Here is a 17,041-nt window from a genome sequence, read left to right as displayed (position 1 = left end):
TTTATGTTGATCAATTACCCACGCGTATAATGTATGCTATACACGAACGCTAACAAAAATATCATGGACGTCTTATGCGGACTGTTGGTGTGCGATTATTTTTTAACATTGAACGAGACAAAGGTAGCCTACATCAGGTGCATTGGACAAAACATATAAAATAATGTTTTCAGTCAATCAAAACAAACCAGACCTAACCTTTTAAACGAAAATTGATCAATAAAAAACGAAGGTGAAAACTATAACAACGAGAAATTACGGACGGAAACAGGTCGAATGATTACGGCCGCCGAATTTGAAACACAAGGGCGGGGGGGGGGGGGGGCGGAGGGCAGCTCACATCGAAGTGAAAAGTAATAACATTGACTGCAATAAGATAGCATGAATGAAATGGGCAAACGACATTATTATTGAAATGCGCAATATTACTCTATGGTTCGATAGATTGTGATATGAGTACAGTAAAATAAGCATTTTAAGAGAATTAAATTTCCAAGACGGTGCCAAAATTGTCCTTGTTTGAAAATGTTTTAAACATTACGAGCGAAATATCGTTACTGGTACAAAACAAATGTCTTTTGGTTATCAAAAATATTCATTTGGCTCAGTTAATTGTTTGCTTTGACAAATATTGACAGTATTGGATATAATAAAAGACTCTCTTCATTATGTAACACATCATTAAAGCTACCGCTACCTTTTACACCTTTAAATGAGCGTTAAAACAATGTCGCGAAAACAAAAAAAAATATGTCTAATTCCAGGTATTTCCAGGCTATATATGTAATTGTGCAATAAAATATTTAATAATAGAACACTTTTCCATACACTATTGTCTAATACCAAAAGGTTTTGGACAATATTGCCGACATAATAAGCGTGACTTTAAAGACCATTTTAACCCTTATCCACACCTCATTAAAACCAGCAATAAAATAGATACGTTACTTCATTGTGTGTTGGACGTCTGTACTTTCAATTCGTTCACTATTAAAAGGTACTCAAGGGGACACCCGGGTTCGAACCGGGGACCTGTCGATCTGCAGTCGAATGCTCTACCACTGAGCTATATCCCCTCATATTTGTATCTGTTCTGTACATATTTCTAAATTAGAAGCAGCTGTATAATGTCTTATCTATATAAATATAGTTCTCAGCGTTACACCGTATAGCGGAGAACAATTGTCTCAAAATAGCCTGTCAAAAACTGGTTTGGTCAGTTTTGTAGGTGGCGCAATAAAGCGCGGGAAATGACGTAGTTAGGCGGGTAAAGTGGGCTTTGGTCATTTCTACCGAGACTGCTGTTCGGGCAACATCAAACTTGAAGTTGTTGTTTTGTTTTCGTAGAAAGTATTTTACTAACAATGGACGGCTCTGATGTAAATGACTTGATAGAAGCCAGGCTGACACAGCATAAGAACGATATGCTAGAGCAGATAGGGAACATGTTTAAGCTAAGTACCACTTCTCATTCACAAGAATTGTCGAAAATCAGTAGGATCATTTCTACGGAAACTCCAAAGTTCAAACGCAAATCGAACGAGGAGCAATATAAGATTAATGGAAAGGTTTTAAGGACGCTAGAAAATGCAGTTAAGACAGGGGATCAGATAGAGTCAAAAACTTTCATCAAAGAAGGTATTATATCTTTTAGGTTTACAGTTAAACGATCTAATAACATACTCAAAATACTCGTGGAAATCATGAGCTAAACAGCTTGACACGTTATAGTAATAAGTACATGGCAGTGAGAGGTTTAGGATTGTGTAAAATACAAATACAAAGTAAGACATTAAACGTACATTTAGTAATATTCTTGAAGTGTTTATTTATAATTGAAACAGAAATTACAGGGCACGTGTTTAATAAGGATTATAGTTTTATTATCGTATAATCTTATAGGTGCATTATCTTTGAAACAGATAAAGAAAGTACACACATATTTATTTTCTTCAGCCATGGAGATGCTATCACACCGTCAAAAATTGGTGATGCTAGCTGATTCGAGCGAGTTTGGTTGGCGCGTGGTTCATGAGTACGAGTCTAATCCGTTGGCAGAGGATTCGGAGGACGAAAAGATGATCATGAAGGCCGAATCTCGCGCGTCCCGGAAGTTTAAGACAGAGAGGGGCCGTAAGACACGTGGGCGTTTTCATCCCTTTCAACGAGGTGCCGGAAGAGCAGTTCAAAGGGCTCAACCTGCGAGCATACCTTCAGCAACATCAACGAAGCCTGGGTTGTGCTTCAACTGTGGGAAGGCTGGTCATTGGAGGCTAGAGTGTCCTAGCAGTTCTAACAATAAGATGAGTATTGGTTATTGTTGTTTTAGTAGTGTAGAAATGCAGCAGTTCGAGGAAGCTGCAGATACACAACAGCTCGAAGAAGCTGTCGATATAACACCGCTCGAGGTAACGGTGGACTCCTCACAGCTTGAGAAGGCACAAGAAGTCAGAGAAGTAAGTTCTCAAAAGATTGACATTCACTCCGCGGAATCACCTGCTGGTAGGCTTAAAACACATGTTTCGAAATGACGAGAGGTTTCTGATAATTCTTACATAATAAATGTCATAGAGCAAGGCTACAAATTGCCATTCAAAACCCTACCTAAAGAGGCGGAATTAAAAAACAATAAGTCTGCCCTTGAAAACAAAGATTTTGTAAGCAAAGAAATACAATGTTTGTTAGACAAGGGGGTGGTGTTTAAGACGAACGAAAAACCTATGGTCGTAAACCCACTGACTGTAGCGTATGGGAAGTCAGGAAAACCCAGGTTAGTGCTAGACTGTAGACATATAAATCCTCATTTACATTTGTTTAGAGTCAAGTTCGAGGACATAAATGTAGCATATGAGCTTTTCAAACCTGGAACATATGTGTACACGTACGACCTCAAGAGTGCCTACCATCACATTGATATATTCGAACCACATAGGTCGTTTTTGGGGTTCGCCTGGGAAATTAATGGTAAAACGGAATATTTTGCATATGGTTTCCTGCCATTTGGTGTATCTGTTGCTGGTCACATATTCACTAAGGTCTTACGGGTCGTAGTAAATTTTCTGAGGTCAAAAGGACACAAGGTCATTATGTTTCTAAATGACGGCATCGGCGGAAAGGAAACATTCGCAGAAGCTCTAGAATCGAGCCATTATGTTGAGCAATCTCTGATTGATTTTGGTTTCTTGTTGGCAAACGAAAAATGTAATTGGCTGCCTAGTCTTAAGGCAGAGTGGCTCGGATATTTTATCAACTTTGATATAAACATATTTTTTGTACAGACGCATAGAATTGAAAAACTAGAACATATTTTACAAAAGGTATTAGACATTGTCTTAAAAGATAAATGTAGTGTGATACAGGCAAGGTTATTGGCTTCAGTTATTGGTCAAATAATTTCTTTGCAATTTGTTGTTGGCAAGAAAGTTCGTATGATTACCAGGTTCATGTACAATTGTTTAGTCACCAGGGCAAGCTGGAATTCGCCAGTATTGGTGTCACAAAAAGCCATTGAAGAGCTTATATTTTGGAAGGATAACGTGCGTACCCTTAATGATTCTGGACGAAGCTTGACGTCTGTAACTGTATCTCAGTTTGCAGTATTTTGTGATGCTAGCGCTGATGGATACGGCGGTTATATAGAGAGAACGGGTTTTGATAATAAAGGACTCCCGGAAGTGGGCCCATTGCGTCCGGAAGTAGGCGGACATTCCCATATAAATGGTATTTTAGAAACAGAAGTTAGTCTTAGAACGCAGACTGCATCTAGTAGGTTTTCATTGGGCGTGAGCAATATTATGTCATTGGGTGGTGAGGGAATATCTGCTCCTCCGAAAGTTGGCAGTAAGTTGGTCGGGGTTACTAAACAGAAGTGTCATAAGACATATACTTGTAACCAAACTACAGAAGTTGGAGGTAAGTCACCCCTGGAAGTGGGTAGAAAGTCGTCCCCGGAAGTGGGCCGTAAGTCGCCCCCGGAAGTGTGCAAAATGTCGCCACCGGAAGTAGTCAGTATGTCGTTTCCGGAAGTAGGCACTAAGTCGCCCCCGGAAGTAAGCAGTAAGTCGCCCCCGGAAGTGGGCGGTAAGTCGCCCCCGCAAGTGGGCAGTCAGTCGCCTCCGGAAGTGGGCAGTAAGATGCTCCCGGAAGCGAGCAGTGTGTCATGTCTAGAAGTAGGGCATTTCGCAGTTGGTAACGCTGAGTTGTCCATTGTAGAGAAAAAATGTTCACTCCAGGAAAAGGGTAATATATTTTTTTCAAAAAGAGATTAAGCTACACGGTCATAAAACTAGAACGAAGGGTAGATCACTCCCGGAAGAGAGTGGACTAAGTAAACAAGAATCTGAAAGGTTTGATTTTTCAAAAGCTTTGGCTTTGAATGATTCAGTTGTAGTCGGTACGTGGTCAGAGTCAGAACGGCAAAAAAGTTCTACATGGAGAGAAATTGAGGCTGTCAGACGGGTAATGGTAAGTCAAGTGGACATAATAAGGGATAAAACTGTAAAAGTTTATTCAGATAATAAGAACGTACAGTCTATTTTGCAAAATGGTAGCAAAAAAGAGGATTTACATTTAATCGCATCTGATATTTTTCATTTTTGTGAGAAAAATTGTTTCGATAGAACCAGAATGGATTCCAAGTAATGATAATTGTCAAGCAGATTTTTTAAGCAGATGTGAAGACTGTGACGACTGGTTTTTTTTATCAAAAACGTGGTTCTGTTATTTTGACAATCTTTGAGGGAAATACGAAGTAGATAGATTTGCTTCTTCCTACAATAAACAATGTAAGCGATTTCAATTCAAGATGGTGGGTTCCTGGAACGGAAGGTATTGATGCCTTCAGTCAATCTTGGAAAGGATCTAACAATTGGCCTGTGCCTCACCAAGATTGGCCGTAAAGCGTATTTCAAAGATTGAAAAAGAGAATGCGGAATGTACGCTGGTGGTGCCGCTTTGGGTGTCGGCACCATTTTGGCCTGGTCTTTTACAAAAAGACGGTATATTTAAAAGTTATATACGAGAATACAAGGTTTTACCAAAACATGGAGTGATTGGCAACGGAAAGGGTAATAACGGGGTTTTCAGTAAGAATCCGTTACCTTTTCATATGATTGCTCTTAAGACAAAGTTTTGTATAAGATAGATGTTCATACATTGATTATTTTGACAGGTCCTGGTCTGACAGCAACAATTCAGCAACAGATAAAAGAGGTCGGCATAGACATTAGCAAATCGGATGATATCGCTGGAAAGATGACAAGCTATGTTTTACAATCGAGGGCGCCGTCTACAACGGAGAAGTATAGTGGTTGCTTCAAAAGTTTTGAAAAGTTTTGTGATTCAATGCATTTATCATGCCTACCAGCGAATGCTATGTCTGTGGCAATATACATATCTCATATGCTTGATAATGGAAAATCTTACAGTGTCATTTTTTCGGCAATTTATACCATTAAATGGATTCATTAACACGGATTAGCAGATCCTACGGATAGCAGTTTTGTGAAACATTTATGTGATGCCGCAAAAAGACTACGTTCTAAACCTAAGAATAAGAAAGATGTTGTAGATTCCACAATGGTCATAGATTTGTGTACTTTAATGGAGAAAGACATGTCACTAACAAATGTAAGAGATTTAGCTATGATATTACTGTGCTATGCTTGGATTTTTGCGTTATAACGAAATGAGCAACCTCCGTTGTTCGGACGTGAATTTTCAAACTATAGTGCTCAAGATAAGATTAAGTAAAACTGACATTTATAGGGAGGGAAGGGAGGTTTTGATAGCTAAAGGTAGCACAATTGCTTGTCCATATATCATGTTACAACGTTATATGAATTTGGCAGGACTTGATGAAACTTCAGATGAATTTTTATTCAAACCCGTCTTAAAATCAAAGGCCTCTTTTCGATTAATAACTAAAAACAAAAAGATCAGTTACACTAGGGCAAGGAAATGTATTGTTTCAAAATTATTATTGGTAGCACCAAATCTCAAGCTGGGTACGCATACTTTACGAGCTAGCGGTGCTACATCCGCAGCAAACGCGGATGGTATATCTGATAGATGTATAAAGAGGCACGGTAGATGGAAAACTGACCAGGCAAAGGATGGTTATATAAAGGATTCATTAGACAAGAAATTATTGATAACAAAATCATTAAAGTTATGAAATGGTAATATTATGTAATGAAGAATCACGAAAATATATATAAAAAAAAACTCTTCTAAATTTGCTAATAGATCTATAAACTAGTCTCGTCAGCATAAACGGTGTTTGTTTTGGTAAGGGTGAGTTGAGACATATAGTTCTCAGCGTTACACCGTATAGCGGAGAACAATTGTCTCAAAATAGCCTGTCAAAAACTGGTTTGGTCAGTTTTGTAGGTGGCGCTATAAAGCGCGGGAAATGACGTAGTTAGGCGGGTAAAGTGGGCTTTGGTCATTTCTACCGAGACTGCTGTTCGGGCAACATCAAACTTGAATTATATTTTCGTGATGAACATGTTATTTGGTGAAAATTATATTATTTCACAATATAACCGCAATGAGATTGTATGTACAATTAAATAATAGTTTTGAATTTGTATAATGGAGCATGTTGAGATATATTCGTTGTCTCATATTTGGAGGGTTAGTATGAGAAACACTAAACGTGTTTCGAGCATTGTTACGAATACAGGTTTCCTCGCACATTTAAAAAAGATAAGCGAGGTTTTTCCTGGACGGCCAGTATCCCAGAGAATAATATTCGATCTTATTTTTTTACATACGTTACTGATTCAGAAACATATGTTTTTCGATAGGATTGTGACATGCTCAGTTTGGGGGTAATACATGTATACTTATGTACATGTTATAACGTTAAAACGTTATGTATGAAAACACGTAAAAATGATAGTATAGTTTTATATACACGCAAAGAAGTTAATAATAGTTGTAGTACACTCTTGTGTTTGGATTTTTGTTGTTGCCACCCCCTTGTATCTGTTGTTGCCACAAATAAACTAGTCTCGTCAGCATAAACGGTGTTTGTTTTGGTAAGGGTGAGTTGAGACGGTATATCAGCTTTGGCGACATATTGTATTGATAGTATGAGGAATATAGTTAACTTTGAGTTATATTGCATAGCTTAGTGGTAGGGCATAAAACTGAAGATCGAGTACCTTACACCACCAGTTATGCACAAATACAAATATACTTATAAGTATTACTATAAATAAAGTGACCTCTTCATCAGATTTATTCTTGCGACATATTGTATCAATATTATCGCGATGATAATATTGATACAATATGTCGCAAGGATAGATCTGATGATGATGACGTTTTAGATAAACTTATCAATAAAGTAATATGTTAGATGTGGGGATATAGCTCAGTGGTAGAGCATTCGACTGCAGATCGAGAGGTCCCCGGTTCGAACCCGGGTGTCCCCTTATCCTTTTAACTACTGACATAAACAAATTATCATTCAATGTTTCAGCGATGTACATTAATGTTATAGGAACGCTTTGATGAAATACGAACAATGAGCTGGGAGTCGGTGGCTGAGATGCGCAAATGACACGAGATCACACGTAAGTTCTTTCCCCGATCGCCGATACATTATGCTTCATGAATACGAGAGATCAAGGTACCCGTGGCAAAAACAGTGGCAAATACAGAGGAATAACATTATAGTATTTTATACATATCATTTATATAACGTTAGTATGCCCTTTTTGTGTTGTTGTTTAAAGGTTCAGAATTAATCTTGTCCTGTATATCTTTTTATCATTTTCAGCTTCCTTAGACACTTTTGAATATACTTTTCTAATTTTATAATAGTCCACTACAAAGTCCATAGCACCTTCGGAAATAAACGTTCTGTTTGCTGTATTAGTTTGGATATTTTTGCTTTAAGCGAAACTTGGCCTTCCGATAGAAATGAGAAAGCAGATGTTTTCACCAGTGAAAATCGCGAGGATCTGCTTGGTAAGCATATTTGTATTTGTAAAGTCTGACTTAGTGTTATAAAACCACGGGATATTGAAATGAACAATATCGATTGTCGTCGACATAGACTTCGTTTAAAAAGCCATCGACATCTGTTTGGTACATTTTATGGCCACCACAATTTAAACCTCAATTGCTATGTTCCTGATGGTCATTAATGTTATTCATGTCGGAAATGGCTCATGTGGCTAATGTTTCCTGTAATTATATACCCGAATTTAGATAATGATTCTTGTATCGTATAACTCTGTGTTTGTCGATATTTTCCACCAATAAATACAACGAATACAAAGGCAACCATCTCGATGGTCGTATTTCATTCAAATGAGTGCCATTGATCACCAAGTATATACTATATCAGAACATTTTAACAAATATCAAAATGGACCAGGTTTATTGCTTTAAATGTTGGTTTTATGTTTAGTACTGGATGAGGTTTGGCTCATGTAGCTCGAGCTCTTAAGTTAATCACTCGATGCAATGTCTTAATGCAGACGAATATGTCTATTTAACATAGCATTCGAAACGTAATTCTGCATTGAAGAGTATTCCAGATCACCAGGAAATTGGTATTTCAGTACAGTTTGTCGTGAGAGTTTTAGTTTGGATTTATTGTTTGACAGCACTGTCGAAGAATGCCTATGGTTTTTGCTTTCTAAATACTTCTCACAAATTAACCACTCCACGTCGGATAACTGCGTCGTCGAGTAATTAAAATAGGTATTATTTTGTCCCCAGCAAAGCTCTTGGTCAGCCTACATGACTAAATACAAAACGTGAAAGGATTTTTGTGTCAACTATTAACAGACTCTTATCAATTCCGTTTTCTTTGCGCGTGGTGTGTAATTTAAATTTAAAATCTTCCTCCCTGAGCTTTTGAAAAATCAATGACGATGACACAGTTTATTTGCTAGAAAGCCACCAACCCATAAAAAATATACAAATATACAGTATTAATGCACGATTATGATTTATCTTTAGTGGCATGGATTTATGCTTTTTCTCCAAAAAGCATAATTCAGTATTGTCCCCAATCCGACCAAAAGGATCAGCTAGTCCTACTCGTCTCTCCGCCTTTCGTGTCCGTTCACATACATACCGCAGCTGTTTTGTGTACCAGTAGCGATATGTTGAAATACAATTGACTTTGTGGGCTGGTATACCATGTCTACGCCAATACATGGTGAAACAGGCAATATACAGACCTATGACATGGAAGGTAATGGATTAAAGTAAAATCAAATGTGCAATCAAATGTATCAGGTTGAGTGTGGTTATGAAAACTGCATTGACTGCATTAATATTGATATATTAGTTCTACACATACAGGTGAACGAGATTGCTATCATCTTTAGAGAAATTCCTGATATCATCTTTAAGAAATGTTGCAATAAATAATGCAGACACATTTATAATTGAAATTTGAAATTGACTGGATAACTGTTTATCAGCGATCTATGGCAAATGTAGCATTAAACATCTACAAGGATTTACGAAAATCGAAACAATAATAATAATGTGGAAGTTGTTAACAAACCCATCGCGTGCTCGGTAGCCCAACTGTAAGCGTTGTCGGTATATTTTTAATGTTGGTCAGTTAGTGCTTGTATTCGGTCTGGGTGTTTTTGAATAGGAAAACTGCTAAGGTGCCAATACATTTGTTCGGCATTGCATTTTTTCCTGTTCTGGTTTTGGTATTTCTCTCCAAATGCTCTGAGTATTTTTGTCGCAAGTCTGTGTTGAGATATTTTTGCGATATTTTCAGAAACTTTATCAAATTTCTCCAACATGTTCAGGTGAGAATATTGATTGCAATTGAAAGATTGAAGTTTTTTCTGCATGTTGGCTGCATGTTTTTGTTGCAACTTTTCGTTTGGGTGCCTTTGTAGGCATGTTGTTCTTAGCTGTCACATTTCGATGAAATTGGAGTTGTTTCACTTTACTCTATTTAGACAAATCGAGATTTTCTGACTTTGTAAAAGTGCCGTAATTCATAGTTATTTATGCTAGATAGTTGGTATGAGTGACCCCTTTGATGAATCTGAAGAATTTTTGTTTATATTTTGGGTTATTTTTTGGTAAAATGTCACTAAATTTTGTAGAGGTCAAAATTCAGCACATTCCCTTCAAGTCACTGTGTTCATAGGTCAATAATGGAATTTCTACATCGTAGGATTTGGAAACATGGTGACATTTTTCTCATGAATATACGTTTAAAATAAATAAACACTAAAAGTACACGCTGACAGTTGATTACGATACATCCAACAATTTGAGTCATTACAGTTAAACATGGATTATAAGTGAAATATACGCGTAAGAGAAGATTTTCTCTCGAAAAAACGAACTGTCAACAATCGGCATGGAACTGAGATATTCGTATCAAAGGGCTCTGAATGTAAGTATCCTTGAGCAGTTTTGTACGTTGATGTGTTCAAAAACGTTTGTTTTTTTAATTATTTTTGGAATTCTTAAATCATTTTTATTAGCTAAATGTTTAGACAGCATGTTCATATTTTACTAGTCATTCTAAAATGCCGTCCAGGCTTCTTTTTTTTTAATGATGGTTAGTCCAGGCTAACCATCATTAAAAAAAGAAGCCTGGACGGCATTTTAGAATGACTAATATTTTACATGTACTTGTTATATATTTTTATATGTACTTATGTACATAACTTATGTTTAAGATATAATATGAGTATGTAATCTTTAAATTGATTGTTTTATCTTAGAAAAATATTAGACTTAAATTTTTGTTTAAAAATGATGTGTTTTGGTACGTGACCTATTTCTAACATACCACAATACAGTACATACCCGTTATTTGTTTAAAAAATTGATCTTTCAAAATTAACCTGTGAAAAAAAGTTGTATGTGGTTTGGGGCTTGAAGCCGCATCTGCTAGGACACTATTGACATTCATTGGCTTGGTGTAGGTCTCGTTAAAACCCCACACTGTTGTGAATCATTATCAACCATATGCACAACAACTACACATTTGTGCCTACCAACCCTTACTCTTGGCTAAAACAGATATTAGTGCAGAATGTATAATACTTGTGCATTTGTATTTTACGGTGGTAGTTTCTGCTGGTTGATAATCAGAAGCCTAATTTCTTCCAGGCAGGAAAATGACTGAATATTACTTAGTCTACAACACTGGGTTATGAAGAATTCCAGCCTGCATTAAATACTATGTTGGATCCTTGAGAGCGGATTTGACAGCCATGTCCATCCACAAGGCAGTCGCATCTGATCGAGCTGATGTATTTCATATAAAACATATTTGACTTGGTTTTTGTTTTTATAACCCTACTGTATTCAATAATCAAGTGGTGGTGGTGGTGGTGGTGGTGGTGGTGATGGTGGTGGTGGTGGTGGTGGTGGTGGTGGTGATGATGATGATGATGATGATGATGATGATGATGATGATGATGATGATGATGAATTTTATTGATAAATTTAATAATTTTCTTTATATATATACATGTATGTATCAGCTTGTTGTTGTTTTTTCAAAATAATGTCGAAAAATATTAAACTGTTTATATTTTATTTTGTATATGTATGGCAGTATAATTATCTATACTAATTAGTTAAAAAGGCTTTAAAGTACAACTTTTTTCCTTTACAGCACTAAACATTCTTGATGGGTAAAGTACCTAAAGGTGCATGAAAACCAAATCAGCATTGACTCAGCATTGAGTAGTTATCATCTGTGCACACACTACAAGTACAAAGCATGGGAACAGACCAAATTTCAAATGTTGAAGAGTGAAGAATTATTGTGAAAACAACTAATTGTTAGAATACCAATGACAAAATAAAACAGATATACATCAAATTACCCACAGAGATTGTTTACATGTTATAATATTTAAAAAAAAAACATTAGTTGAGAACTTTCACTCTGATATTTTTGGAGGGGCGGCTGAGCCCACTTAGTGTTCTTGTTTCTTCACATATTTTAGTTTAAAAGTACACTCATTTGTTTTAAACTCTGTATTCTGAGTTAGTATCATAAGTAAAATTCATTTATTTGAAAGAGTACATTTTATGAATAAGTCCAATTAAGCTTTATAATTTTTTACAAGAAAAAGGTTGATTTTTAAGCATTTTATTAGCTATAAAAATGTATGGTAACATGACATTATGTATATTTTCTTCAAAACTGGACGGTAAACTATCATAAATTGTCTTTTAAATTGTTCAATAGACATCATAGATAATATCTAAAATGATTTCAGCAGCTTGCCTTATAGTTAACTATTTTTTATGAATTTTATAAAACTGCTATATATTTTCAAACATCGAAAAACTGCTCTTTTCCGAAGAATCATAAGATCAATCAAAATGATTTTTTTCCATGTGTATCAATAATGTGTTCGTTTGAACTTTAGTTTTCTGTTAACTGAAGTTTATTTTACCAGAAACTGTTGTGTTTATTTCATAATCTCTGATAATGCGAAAAAAAATAAAATATAGACAAAATATTTACTTGTCGCTCTTTGTAGCCCTTTGAGTTTGGGGGTGGGTGTAATGAAACATAAATAACTTTTTTAATTCACGGTAAAAAATCTTCAAAATTTGGATAAAAGTCCCATAGTATACCGTGATTATAACTATGTTGTCGGTTAAAGCTTTTAAAAAAGTGTGTATTACGCGGCTAATACCTTAAATGCCTAAATGCTTACTTTATTTTTATATTGTGTAAAAAGCTTCTTATAAACCATTTTGGTTAAATTAAGTGAAAGTGGCTGTTGCTAGAATTCCCTTAATTCAAAAGTACAGGTTTTACTTGGGTTTTGCGCCCATTTCAGCTGTGCATCTTTTGCGACAAATGACTTGGCATTGCACAAAACAAAATCGTCCAATATTAAGTTAAGATGTCTGGACAAGAGAACCAATAATGATCATTTGTCAATAACGGTGAGACAAATTATTCTGCATAACAGTCCATGAACGATATCGCCAAATCATATAAATAATAATTCAAATAATGTCATAATGAAATGACTACCGTTTAGAAAACTTTGGTTGTGAGTCAGGCAAGATATGACATACTTAATTAAACGAGGGAGGCACTTTTCCAAATGTGCATTTAAATGTAATCAGATTCATTCCATTGATCATTTTCTTACACGTTCATTGTTTCAACAAAAATAATCAGTTGAAGAAAGCAATTATAATTTAAGACACAAGTGGCTGTGCGATGAACTCGGTTAATGTATGGTAAAGTTTAAATTAAAAGTATTTCTGTTTTTGTAACACCATTGAACGCAGCAAAACTTCAACCGAATTATGTTCACTTGATGCAGAAATTTCAACCTTCCCTACTTAGACCAAATGTTTGTAGCCAACTAATTGAGTACACGTGATGACATTTAGACCATAAAAGCTTGACAGAAAGGTTTTTTATACAGAGATAAACCACGAAACAACATCTATTAACTGGCAACGTCGGAAAACAGAAAAGGAAAGTTTGCACTAACTCGGGAAATATTTCATACACTGAATATATCCATCTGTTCGCTCCTCCTGCATCTCATATTACAATAATTGACGAAAAGGCAAATTTAAAACGATCAGTATAACCGCCACATTAATATTCTGAAAAGTGGTTTCGGAGCTTAACACCGATTTCTCATGGGGAAAAGCCTAACAAAACAAAATTCAATAGCGAAACGATGAGAATTAAGGAGATCGCTGGTAGTCATCAAAGAACATTACAAAGAAATGCAAAATGTAAACTTTTTAAAGAGATCTTCTTTTATGCTTAGACAGAACCTATCGACGCATTTTTGTCAGTTTAGAAAATTTGATATTTTTCTTCTCAATTTCAATGAAAATATTTCTGGAAGAATATTTATGCGAAAAGCTACAGAAACAAGCTTAGTAGCAATAAATCACAAACAAGAAACATGGAAGAACGGCACAAAACTCCACAAGAAGCACAGTGCATACATACTATATATATACTAGGTATGTTTATCAATTTAGATATGTTTAACATCAGTCAAAGTTACTACGATTAACGTTAGAAAATCCCATCTGAAACTTTCTAAAGTTTCAGCCAATTTTGGGATGTAGACATTTTATACTTAGGAGATTGTAATTTTATACTTAGGAAATTGTAATGCGGAGCTTGACTTTGCAGTGAACGTGCGGATACATAACAACGATAATCATTTATACGATCTCCAGTTATTGAACGTTTTCCTTGACACCATGGTACGAAACAGAAGGTTCACTTACTGCTCATGTGATTAAAAGCATATTACAGCTAGAACATTCGTTGTGGTTGCAGTAACTACTTTCTGACCTAATGATTCACGAACGTACAATACCGCTGATGCCGGTTCAGGTCAGCTTGTAAGCTTTGTATACCGAATGCGCAAACAATCAGACGAGTAGTTAGTTATGTTAGGAGTGTACAACGGAAATGACGATGAATATAGTTTGGAAGATCGTGAAAACCAACCCCCGAAAATAAGTCACTCTGATGTTAAATAAAATACCATCAGAGTTTTATGTACCATTTGATGACAAACAGGCGCGATTGGTAAACTTCCATTCAGTTTTTAGGATTTGATCACTTTGGAGTTACCAGGCAACGACCTTATTTCGTACGATTTTGTCTTCCAATGTCATATTTCTATTTCTAACTATCCCGAAACTATAAATCAAATAACGCTGAAATAGCGTAATCACAATTGGAAGAAATAAGGCCATTGGACAATTAAAATATTCTACAAGCCCAAACATGGACTCAACAACATTTCTTCTACTTGTTAAACACTAAACTGTGTCCTGTGTTTTCAATAATCTTGTTTATATCGTGATTTCAAATGAACCAAGACGTACACGTTGTGATTACACAAACAGTATGTTTAGTATGATAATTATGTGTCTGAAATCCCGTTTGTTTGTTTGTGTGTTATTTTACCGTGGAAGAATCACACACAATCGAAATTTTGGGATGTCGAAGCCTTTGGTAATTGTAATGGTCGGTTTACTAAAGGAAATGAGGATTTTTTTACATCGATTACTGTCAAAAATACAAATCTCTAAAGGCAAATGTAATCACCATTGATATCAAAGAACTATTGTTATGTCCAGACTGATTTTTCTTCACTGATAATGTTATCATATTATCTCATTTTTTTCCATTTGATCCCGTTTTTGAAAAGCTTGTTTTCTAAAATAGGATATTTACGTTATTACATAGGTAAGATATCAACACCAACAGAACAGATGACAACAGCAGCAGAAAAACCCATATCAACATTTAATAAACAACAACAACCACAATGGTTATCCGTTTACCTGAGTGTCATTGATCTTTATATATATGTTGTGAGAATATAGAACTAAAATACGGTGACATACCCAATATCTATATATATAAGTTCTTGACATTGCGGCTTTGGATAAGAAAATATGTTGAGGACTACACGACAATGATACATACACATATATTAAAGCTTTATCTTTGACGATTAATATTACCATGTTTATGTTGTCATTTGCAAAGCTGTTGTTAAGGTTGCACGGATAAATGAAAAAAAGATGAAGGACAGCTTTACATGTTTAAAAGAATGATTAATACAAAGTAAAATACAGGGACAAGCCAAGTAGTCTAATTACAAATCAAAGTCCTGTTTAGAGGCGAAAGGTAAGGCCCAACTGACACGAGAGACACAAAAATCAAACACAAACAACATACGACACACGCATAAAATACTTCTACTTCTGGCATAACTTGCTGGATGAGGAGCCACCTATTTGCGTGGAGGAAGGGCAGACGTAAAACCCTCAACAGTGTCTGCGCCCGTGACACTCTTAATGATGGTATTAAGGGTTAAAACTACTTAATATGCGTAAAATTTCAAACTTTTCCCAATATTTATCAGTAATATCAAAATTATAAACAGAACCCTTGTCGGAGCCTGTGGTTGCTTTAAAGCAATGAAGATTATAGTAAAACTATCATATGAACTGATAAAGTATGTTAAATTCAATGACCGGATACAAACATCAGCTAAACGGAGCTGGAACAACAGTGCCAACACTTGATAAGTATAATGTACTCATCTTAAGCTTTAATTACCGTTTTATTACTTCCGATACTTAAGTTACGGACAGGTTTCACTAAGTGCATTTCATGGATCCTAGATAAAAAAAGCTACAGCATATTAAGCCACGTTTATAGAATACAAACCTATATCAAATATTATAGTACACGCTGAAATTGCTTTAGATCCCTTTACATTGGTAAGTTAAAACAGTACGTTTTTATAGCCTTAATCATGACTTTTTATTTAACAGCACAACTGTTTGCATTTCGAAGTTGACGAATGATAATGGGCTTTTCTCAAACATACATATCCATGATATAAAAAACTACCTTATTACTTTGCTTTGGCGATTAATAATACCATGTATTATGCTGTTATTTACAATGCTGTTGATAAGGCTGCACGGGTAAATGCAAACAAAATATTGAAAGCTGCTTTTTATGGTCCATGTTTAACATACGAAATCCTTGCCATTTGACTGTCAGTTTCAACATTTGGGTAACAATGTTGTTGCAATTACATTATATAATTGCGATTTATATATACGGCTAAGGTTCAAATTGGAAGGTTTGATTACTGGGCTTGTTGGTTCCATTGTATTCTTTAGTTACTTCTGTACAGTTAGTATAAAGAGAATATTCAGCAAAATATTATAATTGTCAAATATATGAAATAGGGCATAAACATAAACATGAACATTCATTGACAATATTGATTACTGATTACACGATTGTAACAGTGTTTTTAATAGCTAAAAACGCAAAAATATTAAATGGTTGGTGAATGCTTATAGATAAACTGTGGTCTACTATAGTCTCATAAGGTAGAATTACCGTGTTTATTCTCATTACATTTAAATCAAACTTGGTATCCTTCATAAGAACCATTGATTTCGATATTTATTCATCCTTTTTGGAATATTAAAACATCAATATTAATTGTTTGTGGTTAATCTTATGTGA

General features: G+C 35.4%; 2 non-coding genes across 2 annotated transcripts; one reads left to right on the top strand and one right to left on the bottom strand.

The window, feature by feature from the left end:
• Positions 1-1,004: 1,004 nt before the first annotated feature.
• On the bottom strand, positions 1,005-1,076 carry Trnac-gca (transfer RNA cysteine (anticodon GCA)). The gene has a single exon. It is a non-coding gene; the product is annotated as a tRNA-Cys (tRNA).
• Positions 1,077-7,370: 6,294 nt separating this feature from the next.
• Positions 7,371-7,442, top strand: Trnac-gca (transfer RNA cysteine (anticodon GCA)). Its single transcript has one exon. It is a non-coding gene; the product is annotated as a tRNA-Cys (tRNA).
• The last annotated feature ends 9,599 nt before the right edge of the window (positions 7,443-17,041 follow it).

Source organism: Mya arenaria, chromosome 3, assembly GCF_026914265.1.
Source record: "Mya arenaria isolate MELC-2E11 chromosome 3, ASM2691426v1".
NCBI lineage: Eukaryota > Metazoa > Mollusca > Bivalvia > Myida > Myidae > Mya > Mya arenaria.
This window is presented reverse-complemented; position numbering and strand designations above follow the sequence as displayed.